The sequence below is a fragment of the Lygodium microphyllum genome, chromosome 10 (genome assembly GCF_053477565.2).
Source record: "Lygodium microphyllum isolate KBCC chromosome 10, Lygodium_microphyllum_v1.1.10, whole genome shotgun sequence".
Lineage (NCBI taxonomy): Eukaryota > Viridiplantae > Streptophyta > Polypodiopsida > Schizaeales > Lygodiaceae > Lygodium > Lygodium microphyllum.
In genome coordinates, this window is record NC_141144.1 from 163,216,446 (window position 1) to 163,241,930 (window position 25,485).

The window sequence follows — 25,485 nt, forward strand, 5'->3', positions numbered from 1 at the left end:
GAAAGAGATGAAGTCATGGGCTAGAACTGTGGTGACCAGAGTTGAAGAGGAACTTGTTCAAAGAGTAGAGAGAGAGAAACGGAAAGACTCCATATCCATGAGCCTTCAGGCTCTCAAGCTCATTCCTTCATTTTCACACACTAAACTGAAAAGCACACACACTACTAGATAAAGTGACCTAGTGTAAACGTAGACTAGACTGACTAACTCTAGTCAGGTCATTGACTGACTACTAACCCGACTTATTTAATGTAGTCACATGTAGACAGCTGTACACACTAGCTGTCATAGATGTCGGTCATAGATGAAGACACACTGACGGTGAGCTTGATTTCTAACACTCCCCCTCAAGCTCAAAAACAAAACTCAAATCATCTGCATCACTCCAAGTAGCTGTCTAAAGTGAATGAACTTATCTTTACCAAGTGATTTGGTAAAGATGTCTGCTACCTGGTCTTCAGTCTTCACATGCTCCAAGTCAATCTGATCTGCTAAAACCATTTCCCTGATGAAATAGTAGTGAACCTCAATGTGTTTTGATCTTGCATGATAAACAGGATTGCTTGCTAACATAACACTGCTCAAATTGTCACAGTACAACTTGACTTTGCTGTCCAAGTGTACTCCCAAGTCATTCAGTAACTTCTGTAACCACTTAGCTTCACAGGCCGCTAAGGCCACACCATGATACTCTGCTTTCGTACTAGACAATGCAACTGTAGGCTGTTTCTTACTCTGCCAACTGATCATGCTACTACCCAATCCAAACGCATAGCCACTGGTTGACCTCCTGTCATATGTGCAACTAGCCCAGTCTGCATCAGTGTACCCCATCAAGTCAAGGATTTTCCCATATGCATAAAACATCCCATGATCTGTGGTACCCTTTACATATCTCAGAATTCTTCTGACTGCATCCAAGTGTGGTTTGAGAGGCTTCTGCATGAACTAACTGATCAGCCCCACAGCATAACTCAAGTCAGGTCTAGTGATTGTGAGATAGATCAAGCTACCTACCATCTGTCTGTACATAGTAACATTCTCAATCTCTGTCCCAACATCAATCTGCAGCTTGACATTCTGCTGCAAAGGCGTATCCATAGGCTTGCAATCAGCCATACCATATTTCTGTAACATGTCATGAGCATACTGCTTCTATAGCAGCCATATGCCTCGAGGTGTAGAGACAACCTCAATCCCCAAAAATTATTTCAGCTCTCCAAGATCCTTGACCTTAAACTCAGCCTGTAAACATGTCTTTATTTTTGCAATCCCATTTTCATCATCTCCTGTAATGATTAAGTCATCAACATAGACAACTAGAAAAACATAGCCACTATCTGTCTTCTTCGCAAACAGACTATGATCAGCATCTCCCAATCGGAAACCATGTTGCTGTAAATAACTGCTAATGCGAGCATTCCATGCTCTGGGTGCCTGTTTCAACCCATATAATGCCTTTTTCAGCCGACATACATGTGCTGGAAATTTTGGATGTACATAGCCTTCAGGCTGTTCCATGTAAACCTCTTCCTGTAATTCTCCATTGAGAAATGCATTCTTTACATCCATCTGCCATAGTTTCCAGCCTCTAGCTGCTGCCAAAGCAATCACAGTTCTAACTGTAGCCATCTTTGCTACAGGGCTGAAAGTCTCCTCATAATCAAGACCATACTACTGCGCATACCCTTTTGCAACCAGCCTGGCCTTATATCTTTCCAATGATCCATCTGATTTACATTTTACCTTATACACCCACTTGCATCCAATAGGTGTTTTGCCCTTAGGCAACTGTACCAAATCCCATGTACAATTTTCAGCCAAAGCTGAATATTCCTCATCCATAGCAGCACGCCAATTCTCATCTGAAACTGCCTCATCAAACTTACTTGGTTCTCTAAAACCTGTTACTTTCGTCATATAAGCATAATGACGAGCTGAATATCCAGTGTAAGTATACCTGTCAACAGGTCGTCTGACCCTCTCTGATCTCCTGAGCTGTGGCTCACTGTGAGCTTTCCTCTCATGAGGCGGCACATAACGGCTCTGTCTAGCACCTGGCGTCATAACAGACGGAATCCCCAATTCACTATCTAAGCTGTCACTGCTAGATGAATCATAACCTGCAGTGAGTGGACATGTTACATCTTCAAAAACCTTTTCTTTTCCCTTATCTGTTCTCCCCCTCACTGACATATCCGTGTCAGTGGATGCAGTAGTGCGACTCCGTAATCGTCCTGTCCAAGGACTCACTGTAGATGATACATCACCTGTCTGACCAGTCATGGAAGTACTCTCTGCAGGAGTATTTTCAGCATGACTCGTACTGGGTGAGCCATCAGTAGGCACTGCAATAGGATTCCCATACCAAGATGCTAACTCATCAAATACCACATCTCTGCTTATAGTGTCTTATGCGTAGAAGGTACATAATACTTATAAGCTTTCCGTTCCTGTGCATATCCAATAAACACACTTTTCACTGCCTTAGGATCCAATTTCTTCCTCTTCTCATCCGGTATATGCACATATGCAATGCTGCCAAATACCTTCAAGTGTGAAATATCAGGTTTATGACCATACAGCCGTTCATACGGAGTGACATCATGAATCCCTGCTATAGGGGTTCGATTCAGCACATATACAGCAGTCACCACTGCTTCAGCCCAATAACCATTTGGCAAACATTTTTCATTCAGCATAGCTCTAGCTGACTCCATCAAAACCCTGTTTTTCCTCTCTGCAACACGGTTTTGCTACGGTGTATAACTGCATGTGAGCTGTCTTCTGATCCCATGTTTAGCAAGATACCTGTCAAAGTAGTTTGAGACATATTCACCTCCTCCATTTGATCTCAAACATGATATATAACAGCCCAATTCATTTTCAGCATGTTTCTTGAAGTCTTTGAATGCATCAAACACATCATCCTTATGTTTCAAGATATAAAGCCAAGTGTACCTGCTGAAATCATCAATAAATGAGACATAATATCGTGCATCGCCAAAGGAAGCATTATCTGAAGGACCCCAGACATCAGAGTGTACCAACTGTAAAGGCCTAGTGCTGTTTTTTACATGTCTCATGAAAGGAAACCATGCCTGCTTCCCAAACTGACATGCAGGGCATACATGACCAAAATCATTATACTTGAATTTAGGTAATCCAAGTACTACTTCTTTCTGTTGCATAGATTTCAGCTTTTGTACATTGACATGTCCGATTCTCTTGTGCCAGATCTCTACATCTCTGATGGCACTCTCATCATGAGCAAACATAGCTGCTTTAAGTTCAGGAATGGTCGCTTCCAAAGTAAACATCCTGCCATCCCTTCTGCCCTTGGCAATTAGCTTGCAGCCATTTCCATACTCCTCAATGAAACATCCATCCTTGTTAAACCTCACTTGCAGATTCTGTTCTGCCATTTGACCCAGAGACAACAAATTCTTTGTTATGGTCGGTACATGTAAGACATCATGCAGGCCTTTCTTCTTGCCATCAGGCATCATCAATGGAACAATCCCTTTATGCTTTATGTCATGTTGGGTATCATCCCCAGTACATACATGACCATGTGTACCTGCAATCATCTCATCAAACCACTCTCCATGCGGGGTCATGTGGTTTGACGCACCAGAGTCAATGTACCACCTGTCATCTCTATTCTGCCTTGACGCAGTCTTGGACACATGCTGCATGGCAAAGAGTCTATCAACCTTATCATCTTGACCACCACTAGAGGATGCATAATGCCCATGCTGTTTCCCTTTTGTCTTCATGTCATTCTGCTTTTTGTAACATTCCTTCGCTATGTGCCCATACTTACCACAATAATGACAGTCCTTGTCCTTGTTGGACTGATCAGTAGACTGCCAAGATCCAGATCCACCTCCTCTTCCTCGAGGTGATCTCCCCCTACCTCTAAACCCACCAGATCCACGCTGGCCTTGTGTATTTGCACCATGCCAATTACTCTGTTGTTGCTGCTGTCCATAAGTATTACGAGTGTCACCACGACCTCGAAACGAACCACGACCTCTAGATCCTCTACCACGCTGGCTAGAGTACAACACATTATCTCTACTCTGAGATGCACTAGAACCTGTATTCAAACCAAGTTTGACTTCCTCATGTAGCAACAAAGCAACTAGCTCTTCCCAGCTAGGGGGCTCTTCTCTGACAGAAATGGAAGTGTCAAAAGCTTTGTACTCTTTGCCTAAACCATTCAAAGCAACAGTAATCATATCATCTTCTGATACACTTGAGCCAATAGTAGCAAGTTCATCAGCTATGGTCTTAATCTCCGTGGTATACGTCTGGATGCTCTTGCCATTCCTAGACATGTTGTTGAACTGTTGTTTCAACTGGATCTTTCTTGCATGTGTCATGAAAAAAAACCAGGGTATTTCAGCCCACTGACACCCCAAAACAACCCTCAAACAAGTGGTCTCAACTGTAGATATAACTGTCAATACATAAGCTATGTGTTTGCTTCAGCTTAAGCTTATGTAACCTCACTGCCAGGGTACATACATGCAGTCTGAAAACTGTAAACTGTGAGTAACCAGCAGCAATTTCAAGTCCAAAACTGAGTGTGTCAACAAATTCAGTTTCAGATTGTAGTCAACCAGAATTCAGCATACCAAGCTCCAAGCAGCTCCAAAATGTCTTTTGACCATGTCATACATTTACTTTGTAGTGGCAAGTTCAATACATGAGCATCTGAGTAGGCATAGACAACCTATCTTCATTGACCAATGGCATAAACCTCATGAGCTGTTTGTAATTAACCAGGACAGTGTAACTGTATTTATTTCAGCTTCAAAATTCAGTTTTCAATGATGCTCATTGCTTGCTTCAATTCTCCATGCATTCAGCATGTATAGGCCAGTTCACATAGATGATGGAACCCCCAAGATGACCTGTATTGCTTCACTAATGCACAGTACTTGTCATTGACTGTGTATGACAATTTTCATCCTGTCATTGATTTTCAGATCTGAGTATTCTGTCATTGACTGTGTATGACAGTTTTCAGCCTGTCATTGATTTTCAGATCTGAGTATTCTGAGCAACTGTGTATGACAGTTTTCAGCCTGTCATTGATTTTCAGATCTGAGTATTCTGAGCAAGAGATCTCAGCTCCAAGACATTTGATCCAATGTATACATGCTTTGACACATTCTTGTGCTCCAAAGATGCCTTCTGAGTGTAGTACAAGGCTCCTGTGTGTCAGTAATGACTGAATGCATGCTGTCCATTCATGTTTACAGCATTTCAATAATGATTACAGGTCTGTGTCTGTCACTCCAGCTCATAACAGAGCTCCCACACAAGCATTTACTCCTTGCACACTTCAAATACCTTCAATAGTGAGCATACATGCTCTATGAACCTTGTCCAAGTGCCCCACTGAAGATTGACAGGTTGCTGTCCACTCAGATCAGCAGGCGCAGATTTTCAGACCAGGGGGCGCAGATTTTCAGGCACAGGTTGCTGTCCACTCAGATCAACAGGCGCAGATTTTCAGATACAGGTTGTTGTCCATTCAGATCAGCAGGCGCAGATTTTCAGATACAGGTTGCTGTCCATTCAGATCAACAGACGCAGATTTTCAGATAGAGGTTGCTGTCCATTCAGATCAGCAGTCCACGCTGATTTTCAGGAGGCAGTCCACGCTGATTCCTTCCTTTGACTATGGCTTCATTTGCAAGTGTCCAGCTTCTTTCTCATTCCTTACTTTCATCTCCTTTGCATTGCAAGTTGTCATGCCCATTCTCCCACGGCCTCATGGATGAAGCTCTGATACCATGTTCAAAGAGTAGAGAGAGAGAAAGGGAAAGACTCCATATCCATGAGCCTTCAGGCTCTCAAGCTCATTCCTTCATTTTCACACACTAAACTGAAAAGCACACACACTACTAGATAAAGTGACCTAGTGTAAACGTAGACTAGACTGACTAACTCTAGTCAGGTCACTGACTGACTACTAGCCCGATTTATTTAATGTAGTCACATGTAGACAGCTGTACACACTAGCTGCCATAGATGTCGGTCATAGATGAAGACACACTGACGGTGAGCTTGATTTCTAACAGAACTAAGAGAGAGTAGAGAAGAACTAAGCCATGCTCAACTGAGCTCTGATACCATGTTAAAGATGCTTGGATCTAGAGCATGGCAGAGGCGGAAGCTATGGAGGATGGAAGATGAAGATACTACTCATGTTGACATTGACAAAGAAGACAACTGTTACACAAGTGAATTAGGTTTCAAGATTGAGACTTGATCTCATAAACACAATCGTGTGTAGGCCTGACAATGACACAGACACTTGACAGAAAGAGACAAGTACTATTGCATTATCATCATATGAAAGTGATAGTCAAGTACATCATTATATAGGATTGCTTGGTAGCACATTACATCACTGTGCCTATGGGATCTGTCTCTCTTTCTAGAATGAACTGCATCTTCCTAGCCTAGTTGTTCCATACAAAGGGGCATACATAGGGTGTGATTGGTAGATTCTCAACAAAGGTCCTATTTCTCCATTCCCTTCTAGTTGCCTTATCCCTTCACCCATGTTCGTATAGACTTTACAACTTGCACAAGAGGGAGCTTGGTGCTCTTATATGATCCTAACGCAATTGATAGCTGCCGCCTGATGATGTGCACTAGCTTTCTCCCTTCCTTCTGCCTTGTTGTTCTTGAATATATGAGTGACAGCTGGTTCACCCACTGCAGCCATCCATTCCTCTCCACCACCCCCTCCAGGTCCGCTTGAACCTTAAGAATTTCATGTAGAGCTGGAAATTTTTGAGCCATTCCATTAAATCTCCTTCACCGCCACCTTCTAAGGACGAGGACTAACAATTCCCTACTACCGAATCAAAAAAAAAAGTATCCGCTCATAAGTTGTGGCATATGGCTCACAGTCACTACACCTAGGGGTCCTTAAGTTAGACGCATCCGGTGACCTCGGTCGGCCAGCCCCTTTCCTAACCCCCTAGCCCTTTTTGCCTCCCCACTTCACGCTTAGGGAACCCCAAGGGTAGGACACATCTAAGGAGATGACACTAGCCTAGGGTTAGACCTGTCACCCTAAGCTACACACAAATCACCTCCCCTTACACGAATAGGGTTCTCAAGTGTGGGACATCACCCAGGATTACCTAGGGTTAGACCCAACTCCCTGTTCCACTAGTACGAGCACCAAGCACTGCACGGTGAGGTAGACACCCCCATTAGGTTGAGCACTTTCTCTTTCCATGTACAACAGGATGCTACAAACCAGCAACTTTGGAGGCCCCCATCATCCACTTTACACCCCTTAATTCTCCACCCCAATCGTTCTCGAAGCTTCCCAATTGCACGAGTCCCCCAACCCTGGTCCAGAATCCACCCTTCCACAAGAGAGACCTCAAAGGGCCATGGGACTAGCACCTGTCTCGGAAGGGGGTAATGTTAACCTCAGTTCAAGATGACGAAAAAATGAATCAAAAAGCGAAAAAGGAACAAAAAAAGAGCAAGGGTGCAAAGGCGGCCCTTAAAATACTAAGCTGAGGCAAAAGTGCAATTTTAAAGAGAATGCACCTAAAAAAACTCTAAAAACTCTTGTAAAAGAGCGACCGGCTCCCTCCTGTGCCATTTGCAAAGGAATAGATGGGTATAGGTTTAAGGCATGAGGCAAGAAAAGGGAAATAGGGGAAAGGACCTTGCCACAAAGGCTCGTCATGTAAAGAGGATGGGCGACCATGGAATTTTAGGGCTTATATATATAAAGTTTAAAAAGTGAATGGAAGCTCATTCTTTGGTGTGTGGCTAACAAGAAACCTTTTTTCTTCCTTTCTTCCCTTCTCTTTGCTTGTGTGTGTGCTCTTGAGGGAGGAAGTGTGAGAGTGTGAGAGAGTGTGTGTGTGAGAGTGAGGGATCAAGAGGGTGAACCTCTTCACCATCTCCACTTCTCCTCTCTTCTCTTTGCTCACCATGCATGGCTATGGTGGATAGAGCTTGATGGAGGAGGCTTGAGGGTGCTTGAGCTAGCACCAAGGATCATGGAGCTACCAGTGTACGCAAAGGAGGAGGCAACTTATTTGGCATTGAGGTAAGCTCACTACATTCATAGGTTTGAAGGCGTGTCGGCTATGTGAGAGGTGGCCATTTGAGCGTGCTTGGAACACTTGAAGCAATAAGTGGTCCGTGGGTCTTGGCAGTTGAGTGAGAGCTCCCACAGTAAGTACTACAGACCAAAAAGAATTTTCATTTCCTTCAAAGACATATGACCCAAACGGGCATGCCAAAGAGATACATATGGGATGGAAGCCACTAAGAAAACATGGTCAACAGAGGACTCATCAACTACAAGAGGATAGAGGTTGCTAGCCTTGGCACCTCTAGCAAGCACAAGTCTGCCACGTGTGATCTTTCAGGTAGAATCCCCAAATGAAACATGAAACCCAGCATCATCAAGCTACCCTACAGACATAAGACTATGTGTGAGCACAGGTACATGACGTATATCCTATAACAGAAAAGTACTGCTAGTAGAGAACTGCAGCCGTACATCCCCAATGCCAATAATAGCAAGTGACCTGTCATCACCCAAGCCAATTGAACCAAAGACAGTGCGGTAGGAATGGAACCACTCACAGCATGGTGTAACATGAAATGAAGCACCAGAATCCAAAAGCGAGCACTGCGCATACATAGAGTGAACCTCGGTCAATGGCGTAGCATCACAAGAACTAGCTGCAAGTATGTATTCCCTATCAAAGTCATCAGTCTGCATGACATTTGTCTCCTCGATTTTCACACTGGATTTCACAGGCATAATGTTGCAATCAGATAACTTTTCCTGTACTTTGTCTTTCCCCTTCTCTTTGCGCTTCTCATTGCGCAACTCATGACATTGTGGGCATATATGACCCTTCTTGCCACAATGATGGCATGTCACATTAGCATTTCTCCCACAAGACTTGCTGCGTGACTTACCACATGACTTAGACCTAGACTTCTATGAGTCTCTACCACAGCCATTCCCATGGTCATTCTTTCCATTACCATCTATACCTCTAACTGTCAAAGCATGTGACACATGAGAGGCATCCAAGTTCTTATAGTTGATCTCTTCCTGCAAAAGAGCACTCACTACATCATGCAAGTTCAAAACAGTAGCAGGAGCACATAAGGCAATGTGGAATACATCCCATGGCTCACTCAGAGTCCCAAGCAAAAAAGAAGGAGTAACCTCATCATTAAAGGTAATGCCCTACAAAGTCAAGTTCTTGAGAATAGCATGGAACTGGCTCAAATGAGCAGACATTGTCATATTCTCCTTCATGCATAGGTCCATAAGCTACTTCAGCTAATACATCTGACTTGCTAGACTTTTATTGTCATAGAGGTTCTTAATTTTATCCCAAAGTTGCCAAGCACTCTGTGCTTCCTCAACAACATTGTAATGCACATGTTCAGTGAGAGACAAGATAAGGGTGGACTTGTCTCTCATCAAGATCATCCCATTCATCATCAATCATAGTTTTAGGCTACTTGCCATGCATCCTTAGTGGCTTGATCTGAGATTTTTACACCAATACTTGCCAAACTTGGCTCTTCCAATAGGCATAATTCATACCATTAAGCTTAGTGATGTTGAAGATAGCACTATCAGTGGAAGAAGATGCCATACTGCAGTCCGGCATATGATAGCACCAGTGCCAGAAGATCTGAGATCAAGTATCAATAAGACCTCATGAGCATATAGGCCATGTAGCATCCGTACATAGCATCCATAGACATCAAGTATATCCAAATTGTAACTCTAGCAAGCTGAGAAATAGCCAAAGTAAGCTCTGAGCAATCAAATGTCAGGCCAAAGCAAGGCTTAGTAGCATCATCCAACTCCAAACAATGTAACAAGCATATAGTAGTGGCATAGGCCAAGCATATCAAGACCGGTTAGACATAAGAAAAGTACATGCTCTATGTCGATCCCCGAGCAAATCCAAGCTCTATGTCGATCCCCAAGATTCACTACATCAATGTATACATCCAAGACATAGCCCAGATCCAACAGGCATATCCAAACATAAGAAAATAAGCTTCTGCCTTGAAGAGCAAATAAATGTCCAAAACCGAGCAAACAATGGCTCAATCCAAGCTCAAAACCATAGACAACAAACCATAGGCATACTTTCCCATATGTATAGGTACCAACGAGGGGCATAATCAGGCATCAAATGATTGTAGCATGAGCAGAAAGTGTAATGACAGGGGGCTGCTCTGTGTTGGGCTACCTATGGACTATGTAAAATGGTCAATGACTGAGAAAATTCAGCCCCAAATGTATCTCATATCATAGGCATACATTCCCCTAGCATTCGAGGAGCATTTGGGACCAAAACGAGAAACCAATGTCAGTGCCAAACAAGCATAAACATAGTGGTGACGTAACATTGTTCATGGCTGCCTATGGACTGTGGAAAATAGTCCTGGATTGAGGTGAATCAGTCCACAAATCAATGCCGATGATAATCACCAATGTCAAGCATCAAGGGGGTGTTCCCAAGTGCCAAATGAAGTGTTTCCAAGCTACCAATGAGTGCCAAGGGCTGAAGTAAAACACAAATTTTTTTTGCAGTTCTTCAAGCTAGCCCAAACTTATCTAGGGCCTATGGAAGGGCTGGGCAAGGTCAAGGCAAGGTTGGGGGAGTAGTCAAGGACCCCTAGGAGCTCCCTCTTGAAGGAAAAAGTCACCAATAGAGAGTAGGCATCACAAGAAGCAAGAGGACATGATTGCCCTGCTTCACAAAACCTGTGGACTGAAGTAAAATAACAAAAGACAGCTCCAATACCTCTAAAGGAATTCCCTAAGGGTTCCCAGAGGGTGCCCAAATGGGCCACGTAGGTGCTCGAGAAGCTGGGGAGTGACGGGAGCTCGAGAAAGTCGGCTATGGTTGTCGCGAACGAGACCCAATGAGTGTAGGTAATCGATAGGAAGCTGAAGGAGTCACAAACCAAGTTGGAATGCTTGAGCAACCATGCTCTGATACCAATTGAAAGGTGAGAAGGATCGAAGCTTGCTTGGAAGAGCTATTGCGGGAGAGCAAGAGCAAGAAAGAGAGAGAGTTCAAATGGGAACTCAAACAGTCACAATGTGTGTTGAGGCCTTCCTTTATTCAAACAGTCTCATTGTAATATTAAAGAATAAAGTGATGGTGACAGGCGCCTACCACTTGTAGAGTGCAGTGGTGGGTACTATTAGTGTAGTAATACACAACAGGCTAGGCGGAGGCGCCTTTACCCCCAACAATTCTCTACTACAGTAAACAAGTATGACAAAGAATAAGAAGAAGGACCAAGTGGTGGATAATATAAATGAGGACTTGCATACATATTATGCTAAATCAATTACTTCTATTGATGACCAAAATATCATTAGAAATAACATGTAAAATATAGATGGAATTTTTTTCACTAATCCAAATGTGAATGAGCCCATGGTTGAGAGTGGTAATTCACATGATTCCAATGAGTATATCCAAGTTTTCCATGATGCTGAGCATGTGAATGATGAGATTATTCAGCTCAAAAACACTATGGATTCCAATTTAGGTCACTTGATCAATCATATCCATTCCAAGTTTGATCATCTAATCACAATGATCAATAATTGGGTGACAAATGGTCAAGGTCACACCCTTGTAATAAACTTATTACACAACCCACTCTATGATGCATTAAAAATGAGACATAGAAATCAACTTATTCCTTAGATGTTTGAGGTTGGGGGGGAACATAAAGAGAGAAAAATCATCATGTCAACTTAACTTTTTAGGTACATGACCATAAAGGGAAGCAATTCAACCTACATCTATGGCTTGTAAATACAAAGTCTGCACTCATTTTATGTCAAGAAATCAAGACTTCCAAATACCTACACCAAAGTCTCTAAATTTACTATAGCTTATGGTTCAAAATATGGCACAAACTTTAGGTCTAATGCTAAAAGAAAAATAGAGTATAAGCAGATAGATTTTGGTGGAAAATCGTCCAATACTATGCAAGGAAAGCATGGATCAAATGATAAGCTTAATTATATGTATTTGAGGCCTGGCTTATGTTTCAAATGCATAGAGAAATGGATTTCCGATCACAAGTTAGAATGCAAAGCAAATAGCACAAACATTATCACGATTATTAAAGAGGATTCGGATGATAGAGCACATTAGAGAAATTTTCTCCAAATAGAGGCATTTCCTACTTGTGATGAATCACATGAATTTGAGGAGGACAAACATGAATAATTCTTTGATTCTATGGATGGGTTTTCTTATGACTCCAATGGATTCCATCTTGATGATTTGTTGGAATGCATATGTTCTTCAATGTAGTGTTTAATCTCTCATGGTACTTGGACAGGTTTCCTTTTTACCCAATAGATTCCATCTTGATGATTCATTGGAAGATGTTTGTTCTTCAATGTTGTGATTAATCTCTCATGATACTTGGATGGGATATACAAGAGAAAACACACTTGTAATATTCCCACCCGTGAATATTGACTTCCCACACACTGCGTAAACCTTGTGCAAAGGTTATCTCACATATTGAAATTGCCGGCAATATAACCTGTGACCTGCACGCGAGAAATCGGGACCTCCGCATTGGCAAAGCAAACCCGAGAGTTCAAACCGCAAGTCACACGTAAACACCCTCTTGGGAGGGGCAAATTGAATATTATCAAGGCAATTTTTTTTTATTTTATCCCTTTTTTCCCAGCCGATGCATGGCTGGAGAAAAGGGAGTGTGGGGGGATGGGACTTGATGGAGTCGTGGACTGCATGGGGAGGGGGGAACCCATGCAGGGGGGGGCCACGTGGTGGAGCTCTTCTCCCCCCCCCCCCCCCCCCCATGCCTATATATACACCCTCTATGTTGCGTGGAGGGAAGGGACGAAGGCTGCTGCTACCACCGTAGGCCAGAGGCTGCGTAGAGAGAGGAGGGGGGAGTCGCTGTCCTGTTGGGGAGCCGCCGTGAGGACGCCGCCGCCTTGCTGGAGACCACCAGGCCGCCGCCCATCCTCGCCATCGCCATCGAGTACTCTCCCTTGTCCTCAACGCCTTCCCAATCATTGGGTTTCATCCGCCCCCCCCGACGTCGTGCTGATCTCCAGAAGCTTCTTAGAAGCTTCTTTAAGAAGCTTCTAAGGTTAAGGCCATAAGCCTTGGTCCTACGCAGGCTTTTCGGTTTTAAAACCGGGCCTTCCATAAGCCTTGAAAACCGCAAGCCGGTACTCTCAAGGATCTGCGCTTTGGAAGGAATCTCCGGCGTACGAGGGAAAAGGGGAAAAGATCTTGAAGCGGCTCGCAACGGTTGGAGAAGACTCATCGATCGCGTAAGGGTAAAGGCAAACCAGAAGTCCGTAAGCACGCTATCGATGGCTCCCAAGAAGTCGCAAGGCGCGCGTGCGGGAGGTTCTTCTCCTAGCATTCAAGTGGACATATCCCCGAGCCCACAAACCCAGGTTTTTTTTTCTATTGTGATTTCATACTAAAGCAATGCATTAAGCATGACGATTCCACGGATTAAGAAGCACCCGTGCATGTTCAAATTCACCTAGCCTAGTTAAATGCAATTGGGAAAAAAAATTGGTATTTTTAATATAAACGCTATTTGTCCATCCATCTTACGACCTTAATAGTAAATTGTTTTGTCATGCATTTTTAAAAGAAAGCCACATATTGCCTAGGGTTAAAAAGGAAATTGTTAAGTGCATTGGTCATGAAGGAAAGGAGTATTTTTGCAATAACTCCCTTCGTTAGGATTCGCATGAGGAAAGTGTTAATTTCTGTTGCACGGCATGAAAAAGAACCCCGATCTTATATAATTTGCATGGGAAATGATGCTTGCAAATAGATTAAATCGACACTTGCCTTAGTATTGCATGAACTTCATTCACGATGTTGTTGTATCTAAGGGTCGCACTTATACTTTCGCAAATTTCATTTCATCATGTAGTATTTAGGAATGATTGCATGGCTTATAAAAACATGAAATGCAAATACCTAGACACAAGGTTGTAGGTGTTATCCCTTGATTTAAATCCTAGTAAGCCCTATGTAGGTTATTCTTCAAATTATCTTGCCTTTTGACTTTAACAAAAAAGGGATAGGGCTATTGCGGATCTTATGGTGCGTGGAAGTAATGAATTACATGTTTACATGTATTATAACATTTTGCAACTATTTTTCTACTTTAGACCAAGTATATCATCTCTAGGAAAGACTTGTCCTTGTCAAAGACAAGTAGGTCAATTTACCCAAGTCATTTGTGGTATCATGACTGCTAGGGTTTCGTATAGGCGTAGCTAGCCGATTCAATAAAAACCTCAAGTACTAGTTAGGGCTTGGCACGTTAGAGATGTAGCCAAGTAACGTACTTGGACACCAAGTCGAAGTCCTCAAACCCAAAGGTCCTACCCACCTTCCCGGAAAATTGAGCCAATGGGACGCGCACGCAAATAATGATCTAGGGTTTCTACCCTAAGGATCATTCAACCTAGTGCTAGAACTTGGATTGAGTTGGAATCCCTAGGACCGAACGTTGTCGGTCTAGTGCAATTAGGATTGGGGTGAGTGAGAAGACACCCTAAACCCTACTTCGAGTCTAATCATAATTCTTTGACCAGAAAACACCATTCAATAGGTGAAATGATCTCTTGGAATGGAGGCGACATTTGTGTAACAAGTTGCAACGTCGCATAGCCTTGTGGTTTGATCACAAGAAAGTTTTGCCATTCCTTGGTTGGCAGGTTCTTGCGCAAGTTTAACTTGCAAGGGGATGGGTAGTCATCCTGTTACTTCGCCCTCATTAGGGAAAATTTGCCAAGTTAAGGGAAGTTAGGTATTTGCTTGGACGCAAATGATTAATCAATAAATTAAAGCGACATGGCCGCCGGGATTCACTATTAATAAAACCTAAGGTATTGGTTAAGTTGGGTTAACAAGGTATGACCCTAACCCAAGGACAATAGGAATCTTGCCAAGTTGCAATTGATTTCGGATCGAATGCTGGATGCATTCGGAGAGAAGGATTCACTCCTTAACAGTTTGCCAAATAAACAACCACTGGAATTGATTGTGCTTGTAACAGTTTAGAAAGCACTGTTTGCATTGTTTGCTCAAGGAACTAAAGGATGAAAAGATATATAAATGCTTCAGGTTGAAGGCCTGAAGGGAGAGGCAGCTTCAGTTACCCCCGACTGCCTGCCTGACCCTAACCAAGGGGGTTGTTGACCGTGCCGGGAACGTGGACCGAACCCGCCGCGAGAGGTCTTTCCGTTGAGCTCTACTTGGAGCAGGAGGACGCTTGGGTGCCAGGGGGGGCTCTGGCCGTAAATCCCTCGCCTTCCGGGTCCTGCACAAGAGGCTAACGTGACTCGGGATTGGATCTCGAGGCCCGCATACTAGTCTACGGGCAGAAGCTTGGAATAGTGATCCCTAGCGGATTACTGGATGAGCCTTCGGGCGGATTATGGACAAGCCTACGGGCGGAACTCCTTGTATTTCAAAGATAAAATGATGAAATGATAATAAAGAATTTGTCTGATATTGTTTTTCTATGTCACGTGATAAGATTACGTGAAGGAACCAGTGCTTAACAGGATTAATTAAAGAAGCTGATTTCTATATGTCAAATTAAATGTGTTAGATAATTACATAACTAAAACAAACTGAGGAAAGTACGGAGGATGGGCCATGGGTCCGACCTACGGTTGGGTGGTCCCGGTTAGCCGGGAACTTTTCTCAAAAATCTCGAAGAACAGCGGGATGATCATCATTATCAAAGCGAATAATGAGAGCGATAACCTAGAGTTACGTCTTACCCGATTTACGCTGTTTTAGGGGAACGGAATGGGACTATGCCTTATGGCAGAGAGGTTGAGCCTTGCATCCCTCTCGTTTCCCATTCTCCTTGAACCAAGTGCAGCGTGAACCCACTTCGGACCTGGCGTTTCTGCGTAAAGTAGTTCGCTTGGGTCTGACGCTAGTTGTTGTTAGCTAATGACCAAACAGGAAAACTCTAATTCCGGTCAATCCTAAGTGGGAACGGCTAGGATACTTCCGCTACGTGGCAGACGCGGGAAGACCTAGACTGCAAAACCCGTAACATTCCATGGGAGTGCCGGGGGGAGTTTTCTAGACATCCTTTCCGATGGACTGCCAAGACGTGTCCTAGATGATTCTAGGGGACACGTTACAACACTTCAGCTCAAAGAGACAATAAAAGGGAGAGTCGCTCATATTTTCATTGATATGGAAAGCAGCCGTAGTTTTGTAAATACTAAGTCTCTTGATGGGCTGAAGTTGTTTCCTCAAGAAATGGATTATTATTTTTGAGTACAAGTGGAAAACGGGGCACATGAAATCAATAAGTAAATATGTCCACATACTCCTATAGGCTTATTACAATCATGCACTACCTTAGTCGATCTTGTTGCCTTAGAGATGGATCCTATTATCATTATGCTTGGTTGCAAGCCATTGGCTCTAACACCTTGGAAAATTTTCTATGGGCTTAGAGAAGATGTAAATGAGAGGGAAAAAGTGGAGTTAATTAACTCAAAAAAGTCAAAAAGGAAATCAATGCCATGTCACACACCTTTACTCTTCTTTATCAAAAGTGGAGAAGAATTTTTATTCGAAAGAATTAGATTCATCTCTTTGTGATATACCCAAAATTTTAGAGTTAAATATATCTAATTTAGCTTATTTTCCATCCATTTCTATTCAAAATAGGCTGATTAATGATTTTTTAGACTAAAATGAATTTTATACATTAATTAATATTTTTTTAAATTAAAAGTTCATGTGACATCCCTCTATCCCAAATTCCTTTCTTTTCTCATCCTTCTCATCCATGGTAGCCCCTTACAAGCACATCGATCTAGTGGGACCTCACGCAGCCTTGATGTTGAAATTGTAAAAATTACACACGACGCAACGAACAGAATCTGAGAAAGAGATAGAGATAGAGAGTACACAATAGATAAGAGGAGAATTAGAAAATTTCTTTAGCTCCAAATAGCTGATACAGCGATGGCTCTGTCCACCCGTGCGCTTCCACAGTGAAGCTTAGATGGCGATCTAGATAGAAGATAGGTGAAGAGCTTAAGGCTAGCTGGAACAATTCTGACTGGGTGAAAGATAGATGATCGATGGCTGTGAAGGGGTTTAGCTTTTATAGCCCGTGAAGGCAGTTAGGCCGGCATGACCAACCTACCATATGAGCCTCCACTAGTCGGCCTGGGAATGTTCCGTTTACCGTCAGGCCGGGGGTGCTGCCCCCGCTAGGGGCCGCTTCTGTGGCCCCCAAACCCCAAAATAGGGGCCCCTTTTAACTCCCTTACCCCACAACTCGATGCAATGTTCCTCGAGTTGCTATTAGCTTAACTACTCAGTCCAGGCTCACATTTGGCTTCTCCTCATAATGGGGGCCTTACAACTTTGAGCACCATGGATCATTGGTGGCACCTTATGAGGGTGGGACATTGAGCATATCTAACACCCCCCGTCAATGTCCACCCATAGGTGAAGTATCTCCTCGTCCCAATGCCGAGTCTGAAGATGAACTTGAAGCAGATCCTTTGTAAGTGCTTTGGTGAAGATATCTACTCCATTCTCCTCTATTGGACAGTAGACCAGCTCCACTATCCCATCCTCCATCAAATCACACACATAGTGATACTAAATCTCTATATGTTTGGTGCATGCATGAAACACTTGATTTTTGGCAATGGAAATGCAACTCTAATTGTCACATCTCAGCACAATTGGTTCTTCATCCTGCACTCCCATATGCCATAGGATCCTTCTCAACCATACTACTTCACATGTAGCGAAACAGGCTGCCTTGTACTCTACTTCGGTAGAAGACAATGCCACTGTTGGCTGCTTCTTGCTAATCCAAGAGAAAATTCCTAAACCCAAAGAGAAACAATAACCAGAAATTGACTTCCTGGAATCATTGTCTCCTACCCAATCTAAGTCACAATTCCCCACAAGAGAAGTTCTGGAACTGTATATGTGATACCATATTCAAGAGTTTCCTTCAAGTATCTGAGCACCCACATCCCAGCCTTCCAATGACTCTCATGAGGTTTGTTTGAGAACCTACTCAAAACACCAACAGCAAAACTGATATCTAGTATGGTATTACACAAGTAGATCAGACTGCCGACCATCCTCCTATACCTCCCAATGTCTGCCAGTGCTGATGTATCCTCAACGGATAACTTTGCATTTACCTCCATTGGTGTAGCTATCTCCTTGCACTCAGTCATGCCAAATGCCTTCAAGATCTCCCATGCATACTTCTTCTAAGAGATGAAGATCTTTCCTGGCTCTTGCCAGACTTCAATTCCCAAACAATAGTGCAGCAAGCCCAAGTCTGTCATTTCAAACTCAGAATTCAAAGCCTTTCGAGATTGGTTGATCATATCTGCACAGTCACCTGTAATAAGAAGGTCATCCACATATAGGACAATCACTATAGACTTTTCACCATCCCTGTAAACATACAAGTTAGCATCTGAGGCACATCTTTTGAAGTTTAATCTTAAAAAGAACTTATCTATCCACTGGTACCATGCTCTGGGGGCTTGTTTCAACCCATACAATGCCTTCTTCAGCTTACACACTTTGTTCTCAAAATGGGGGACCTCAAACCCTAGTGGCTAAGCCACGTACACCTCCTCGTTGAGGTCACCATTTAAGAATGCTAACTTAACATCCATTTGGTAAACTGGCCACTGCTTGTGGGCGGCCACTACAAGTACTGTGAGAATAGTGGTCATTCTAGCAGTTGGGGCAAATGACTCTTGAAAATCAAACCCTTCAACCTGTGAAAATCCTTGTGCAACCAATCTAGATTTGTACTTTTCTAAGGTACCATCAGCCTTTTACTTTACCTTCCAGAGCCACTTGGTGCCAATAACCTTCCGCTTTGCTGGCCGATCCACATTCTTCATTATGCTGTCATACTCGGCTTGCATAGCTACCTTCCATGCTGGATCTGCAAGTGCTTCTTCTAAGTCAGTTGTATCCTTTACTTCTCTCATAATCTTAGCCATCAAGGCCATATTGACTATGTGAGCAGAAGCCCTCCTTTGCTCCTCTATTCTTCTCTGAGACCTCCTTGGTCCCCGTCTGCCTTCTCCTCAACAAATGTGGGCATAGGATTATTGTGGTCATAGAGCTACTTCACCCAACGTAGCAATGGATTTTCCGGTGGGGTGATGTCAGGTTGGTGAAATTTTTCCTCATCATCTGAAGATGATGCTTCCTCCTCCTTAAGGATAGGGACTCTCGGGACAGGTTCCTTAAGGATAGGGACAGCTCTCGGGACAGGCTCATAGTGGATTACTTCTTCGCTTGATGATAAAGTGGAAGAACTTGCCTTCTCCTCCTCCACTGTACGTAGTTGCTCCTTGAACACCACATCATGGCTCGCGATGATCTTCTTTGCCTCTTGGTCATATAATTTGTAAGCCTTCTGCTCATCACTATAACCCAAGAAGATACATTTTCTCCTTTTTGGTTATAACTTGTTTCTCTTCTCATCTAGAATATGTGCATAACATTCACATCCAAAAATTCTGAAGTGTGAGACAGATGGTTTCTTACTAGTGTAAGCCTCATGAGGTGTTTTTCCCTTGAGAGCCTTTGTGTAGCTCCGATTCAAAATGTAGACTGCAGTATTAACAGCTTCAGCCCAAAAATGGTTAGGCAACCCCTTGCCCTTTAGCATGCATCTTGCCATCTCCACAATGGTGCGATTCCTACGTTCCACAACACCATTCTGCTGAGGTGTGTGAGGCATCATCAATTGGTGCTTGATCCCTTTGCTCTTGCAAAAGTCTTCAAACTCCTTTGATTTGAACTCACCACCACCATCTGTTCTAAATTTCTTCACACTTTTCCCTGTTTCATTCTCAACAAGTGTTAGCCATTCTTTAAACTTACCAAAAGCTTGAGCCTTATCACGAAGGAAGTACACCCACATCTTCCTACTATAGTCATAGACAATCAACATAAAATAAGAAGATCCCCCCAAGGCCCGTGTAAGCATCTTTTCACACAAGTCAGCATGCACCAATTCTAGAGAAGCATGTGCTCTATTCTTGCTTTCTTGTGAAAATTTCTTTCTTTGTTGCTTGCCCATCATACAAGCTTCACATGGTTCCTTCAATTCAGTCATTGCAGGTAGGTGAGCAACCATACCTTGCTTGTGCATCTCCTTCAACACTACAAATCCAATGTGTCCAAACCTTTCATGCCAAAGCTTACTTGTGCCCACTCCAACGGTGGATGTACGAGCACTTAGCTCATATAGGTTGTTCCTTCTTTCTCCTTTGCCAACAACTTTGCCATCACTGTCAAGAATTTCTGCACGTGTCTTCCTGAACCTCACTTCATGACCAAGATCAATTATGGCAGCAACTGATAACAGATTTCTCCTAATTTCGGGAAAATACAACACATTTGAAAGCTTTCTGACATCACCATTTGCAACAACAAATGAAATAGTACATGTGCCCACAGCAGGTCATTTTGCATCATTTCCAACTGTCACAGTGATGGATTCTTTAGAGGCTACATAGAACTGTATAGACCTTTCTTGTTGGTCATGTGACGAGAGGCCCCACTATCCAACACCCATGAGTCAGTGGTAGATTCTTCTTGCGCCGAGGAGCACACCTCCTCAATGGTCGCCATGAATAACTCCAACTCTGCTTCAGCCGTATTGGCTATCTCTTTCCCTTTACTTTTAAGGGTACCATTCTTTTCATCTGTCTTCTTGACACGACAATCTGCGATTGCATGTCCTTTCTGTTGAGATATCGAGCTCCACTCAATGATACGCCAGGGTGACCGTTGTGTATTTATGTCAGCGACTTGTCAGTTGCAGACGCGGTTGGTACACCGCCCATCAATAATAGCTACATGATAGCTATCCTTATCTACTCTAGTTCGTGGCTCAGTTAGTATGCCACCTTAATTAGTTGAGTTTGGTTTGAGACCCATATATAGGGTTCTTCTATTTCTTTGTACGTGAGTTCTTTTGGCTTACACAACTAAGAAGAGGAAAACTGTTTTTCAGCCTCCACCTCTGTGTGTATTTTCCCATTGTGCAAGCAAGAAAGCTACAAGTGAGACTCCTTCCTTCTCTCCCACAATCTTGACATGGTATCAGAGCCTTGTTCGTGGTAAGGAGCTCAAGAAAGCAAGCCAAGCTCGCGGTGGTCTGGTAAGAGGAGCAGTGTTGCTTTCATTTTCTGTTTTGGGAGCAGATCTCTGCAGGTAGCACAGCCGGAAATTGCAGAAGTGCATTGTCTCAGGTTGAGACACCCTTCGCGGTGAAGCAAGAAGGCATTGTTTTTTTTTATTTGAGGCCATGTCGGGGCCTGTTTTGGAGGCGGAAGTTTTCTGCACGCACTCAGGAAAAGGCCCAGTTTTATGCTGTGCAGCCACTGTTCTACAGGTCAGTGAAAAGTTACTGTAGAAATTGCATCGTATGCTTGTGCGCAGAGACATTCGGAGTTACTGAATCATCCCTGTTGTCTGTTGATGCAAAATCGTCACTAGGAAGTGACTGTGTGGTCAAATACTACTTTCCTCAGTTTTGCAGATTTGCCTTTGTGAGGCTGAAGCTGTGTTCTTTGCAGTGACAGAATTTTTTGCAGTGTTCTGTAATGGCATCTGATTCTCTCTCACAGATTGTCACTGAAAAGCTTGACAAGAACAACTTCCAAGCATGGAAGTTTAGAATGACGAATTTCCTTATGGGAAAAGGATATTGGGAATTTGTTGCAGGAAATGAAGAAGAACCAGTTCTTTCTTATGTTCCCAATCAACAGCAAATGCAGGCATTTAAAGCATGGCATGAGAGAGCCAGGAAAGTTATGTACTGGCTGTCTATCAGCATCTGAGACTCTATGATTGTGCATATTCAAGATGCAAGTACGCCAAAGGAGGCGTGGGATACTCTGTCAAAGATGTATAGCACAAATACGCAAGCCAGGAAAATGCAGCTCAAACAAGAGTTGCACAATGTGCAAAGAGAAAATATGAGCATCAATGACTACCACATGAAGGTGAAGAAGATTGCAGATGCACTTGCTTCCATTGGGTCGCCAGTGGAAGATGATGATTTAGTTTCTGTGACCTTGAATGGTCTAGGAAAGGATTATGCACAGTTTCGGACATCCATTTCAGTTTGTGAAAGATTTCCTGATTTTGAGGAGTTGATTGCTCTTCTAATTTCTGAGGAGCAGAGAAATGGTGGTGCATCTTCTTCAGGAGGAACTTCAAAAGAAACTGTCTTCTACTCAAATGCTGGAAGAGGTAGAGGCAGAGGTAGAGGAGGCCGATTTGGAGGCCGTGGTAGAAATTAGAATATGCAACAAACTCAAGAAAACCAGTCCTATGGAGGAGGACGTGGTAACTCTAGAGGCAGGGGGAGCCAAAGAGGTCGTGGTGGATGGCAAAGAGGCCAAAATGCAAACAGTAATGTTGAATGCTACTATTGTGGTAAAATGGGTCATATGGCTAAAGACTGCTATAAAAAGCAGAATGACATCATGAATGGAAAACTGCAACAAGGAAATTATGCATCTTCTAGTAGACAGGGTGATGATAGAAATGAGCATTTGTTTATGGTGCAGCACATGAATAATTCTATGACAAGTGCAGAAGAAAGCAACGATGTATGGTATGTTGACTCAGGTGCATCAAACCACATGATAGGTCATGCAGAATGGATGGAGGATGCAAGGAAAATGGAAAAACCAGGATTTGTGGTCTCTGGTGATGATACTGCACATCCTATTGTGCAGATTGGAAAAATTCCTTTGTCTATGCAGGATGGGAAAAAGAAATACCTGTCTGATGTATTTCATGTCCCCAATATCACCAAGAATCTGGTTTCTGTTGGTCAAATGGTTGAGCAGGGCTTGCAGGTCAGATTTAATCCTCATGGATGCTTTGTTGAGGATATGAAAAATAAAGGTCGCTTGATAGCAAAAGGAAAGAAGAAGGGCAGAATGTTTACATTGGATGCAGACACGCCTGAATTGAGTGCAGCAATGTTTGCACATGGGACCGGTGTAGTTGTAGATATTGATATCTGGCATAAACGCATTGGTCATGTTAATGTACAGCGACTTAAATCAATGCATGCCCAAAACATTGTTGCAGGATTACCCAAATTCAAGGTTGCAGAAATGCATAAGGTATGTGAAGCCTGTCAGTTTGGAAAACAGGCAAGGAAACCATTTCCTAGACATGTTTAAGAGAGTGAGAAGCCATTGGAATTAATCCACTCTGATGTGTGGACTACTAAAGCTGCATCTCTTAGAGGCTGTCATTATTTTGTCACTTTTATTGATGACTATAGCAGAAAAGTTTGGGTGTATTTTATGAAAAAGAAAAGTGAAGTTTTTGGGCATTTCAAAACCCTTAAAGCTATGGTTAAAAAAGAAACAGGCCTGCAAATAAAATGCCTAAGGTCAGATGGAGGGGGAGAGTACCTCTCAAATGAGTTTGCAAGGTTCTTGCAGGAGCATGGCATAAAGCAGCAATATTCATGCAGTCATACCCCACAGCAAAATGGAATTGCAGAAAGAAAAAACAGACATATTGGAGAGGTGTCTCGTGCCATGCTCAATGAAAAAGACCTGCCAGATTTTTATTGGGCTGAAGCAGTTGCTACAGCAGTCTACATAATGAACAGGACTCCCACTGCAGCAATACATGGAATGACTCCAGAGGAGAGGTATACTGGTAGGAAACCAGATATTTCTCATTTGAAAATTTTTTGTTGCATTGCCTATGTACATGTGCCAGATGAGTTGAGATCCAAGTTGGATCCAAAAGCTGAGAAGTGCATCTTTATTGGTTACTCTCTGCAGCAAAAAGGGTATAGATGCTATAACCCTTCTACTCGTAAGTTTACAGTGAGCAGAGATGTTGTTTTTGATGAGATGAGTAGCTGGTATAAACCAGTAAATGTGATTGATGATGTAGATGCACAAAATGGTAATGCTGCACAGAATTCACAACAGCAGTCACAAAATATTAGTGGACCTGGAGCGTCCTCTAGCAGTGGTTCACATTCTTCACCATGGACAGGCAGATTGAGATCAGGAGAATCTTCTCAAAGCAATGCAGATAGTGGTATGCAGGTATCACGAAAAGGAAAAGAGAAGGTTGATCAGCCCATGTTTGATGTGAATGCAGGTCACTCTTATGTGGATGGTGAATCCAGTGGCTCAGAACAGAGCATTGATGATGAGTTGGGTATTCCTTCTATTGTTACACCTGGAGTAAGGAAGACCAGGGATGTTTTGAGAGCACCTGGGAGTGAACCTACTTTGCGCAGGTCTACGAGAGCTAGATATCCTGTGGATAGGCTGAAATATGATGGATTTACAGCCATTCACTATGCATATATGGTTAAAGTGATACAGGAACCAGAACCCACTTCTTTTGAGGAAGCCATGGGAAAAGAAAAATGGGAGAAAGCCATGGATGAAGAAATGGATGCCTTGGAAGCAAATGCTACATGGGAATTGGTACCTTTGCCTAAAGGTAAAAATACAATTGGCTGTAAGTGGGTTTATAAGGTGAAGCACAATGCCGATGGTTTTGTGAATAGATACAAGGCAAGATTAGTAGTCAAGGGGTATGCACAAACATATGGCATTGACTATGAAGAAACATTCAGTTCGGTTGCAAGGATGGCAACCATAAGAGCAGTCATTGCTATGGATGCATCAAAGGGATGGTCTTTACATCAGATGGATGTAAAGAATGCCTTCTTGCATGGTGATTTGCAAGAAGAGGTCTATGTGGAGCAGCCACCAGGTTATGTGCATGCTGTTCATCCTGAGTTTGTTTATAGGTTGAAGAAAGCCTTGTATGGCTTGAAGCAAGCACCTAGAGCATGGTCTGACAAGATAGGACAGTATCTTGTCACTATTGGATTTCAGATTTCCAAGGCAAATTTCTCACTTTACGTGAGAAAAACAGAGAAAAGTATTATGCTACTTGTCATTTATGTTGATGATTTGATTATGACAGGTGACAGTGATGAAGATATCCTTCATGTGAAAATGCTATTGAAGCAGAAGTTTGAGATGAAGGATTTGGGAGAGCTCCGTTATTTCTTGGGCATTGAGGTGATTAGATCACCAAGTGGGATACAGCTCTTGCAGAGGCAGTATGGATTGGACATGCTGTCCAAATTTGGGATGACAGGCTGTAAGCCTATTTCAGTTCCTTTGGATCAGAATGTGAAGCTGAGCACAGATGCAGGTGAGCTTCTAGAAGACCCTACTATGTACAGACGCATAGTAGGAAGCTTGATTTATATGACTATTACCATGCCAGATTTGAGCTATGCTGTTGGATTGGTAAGTCA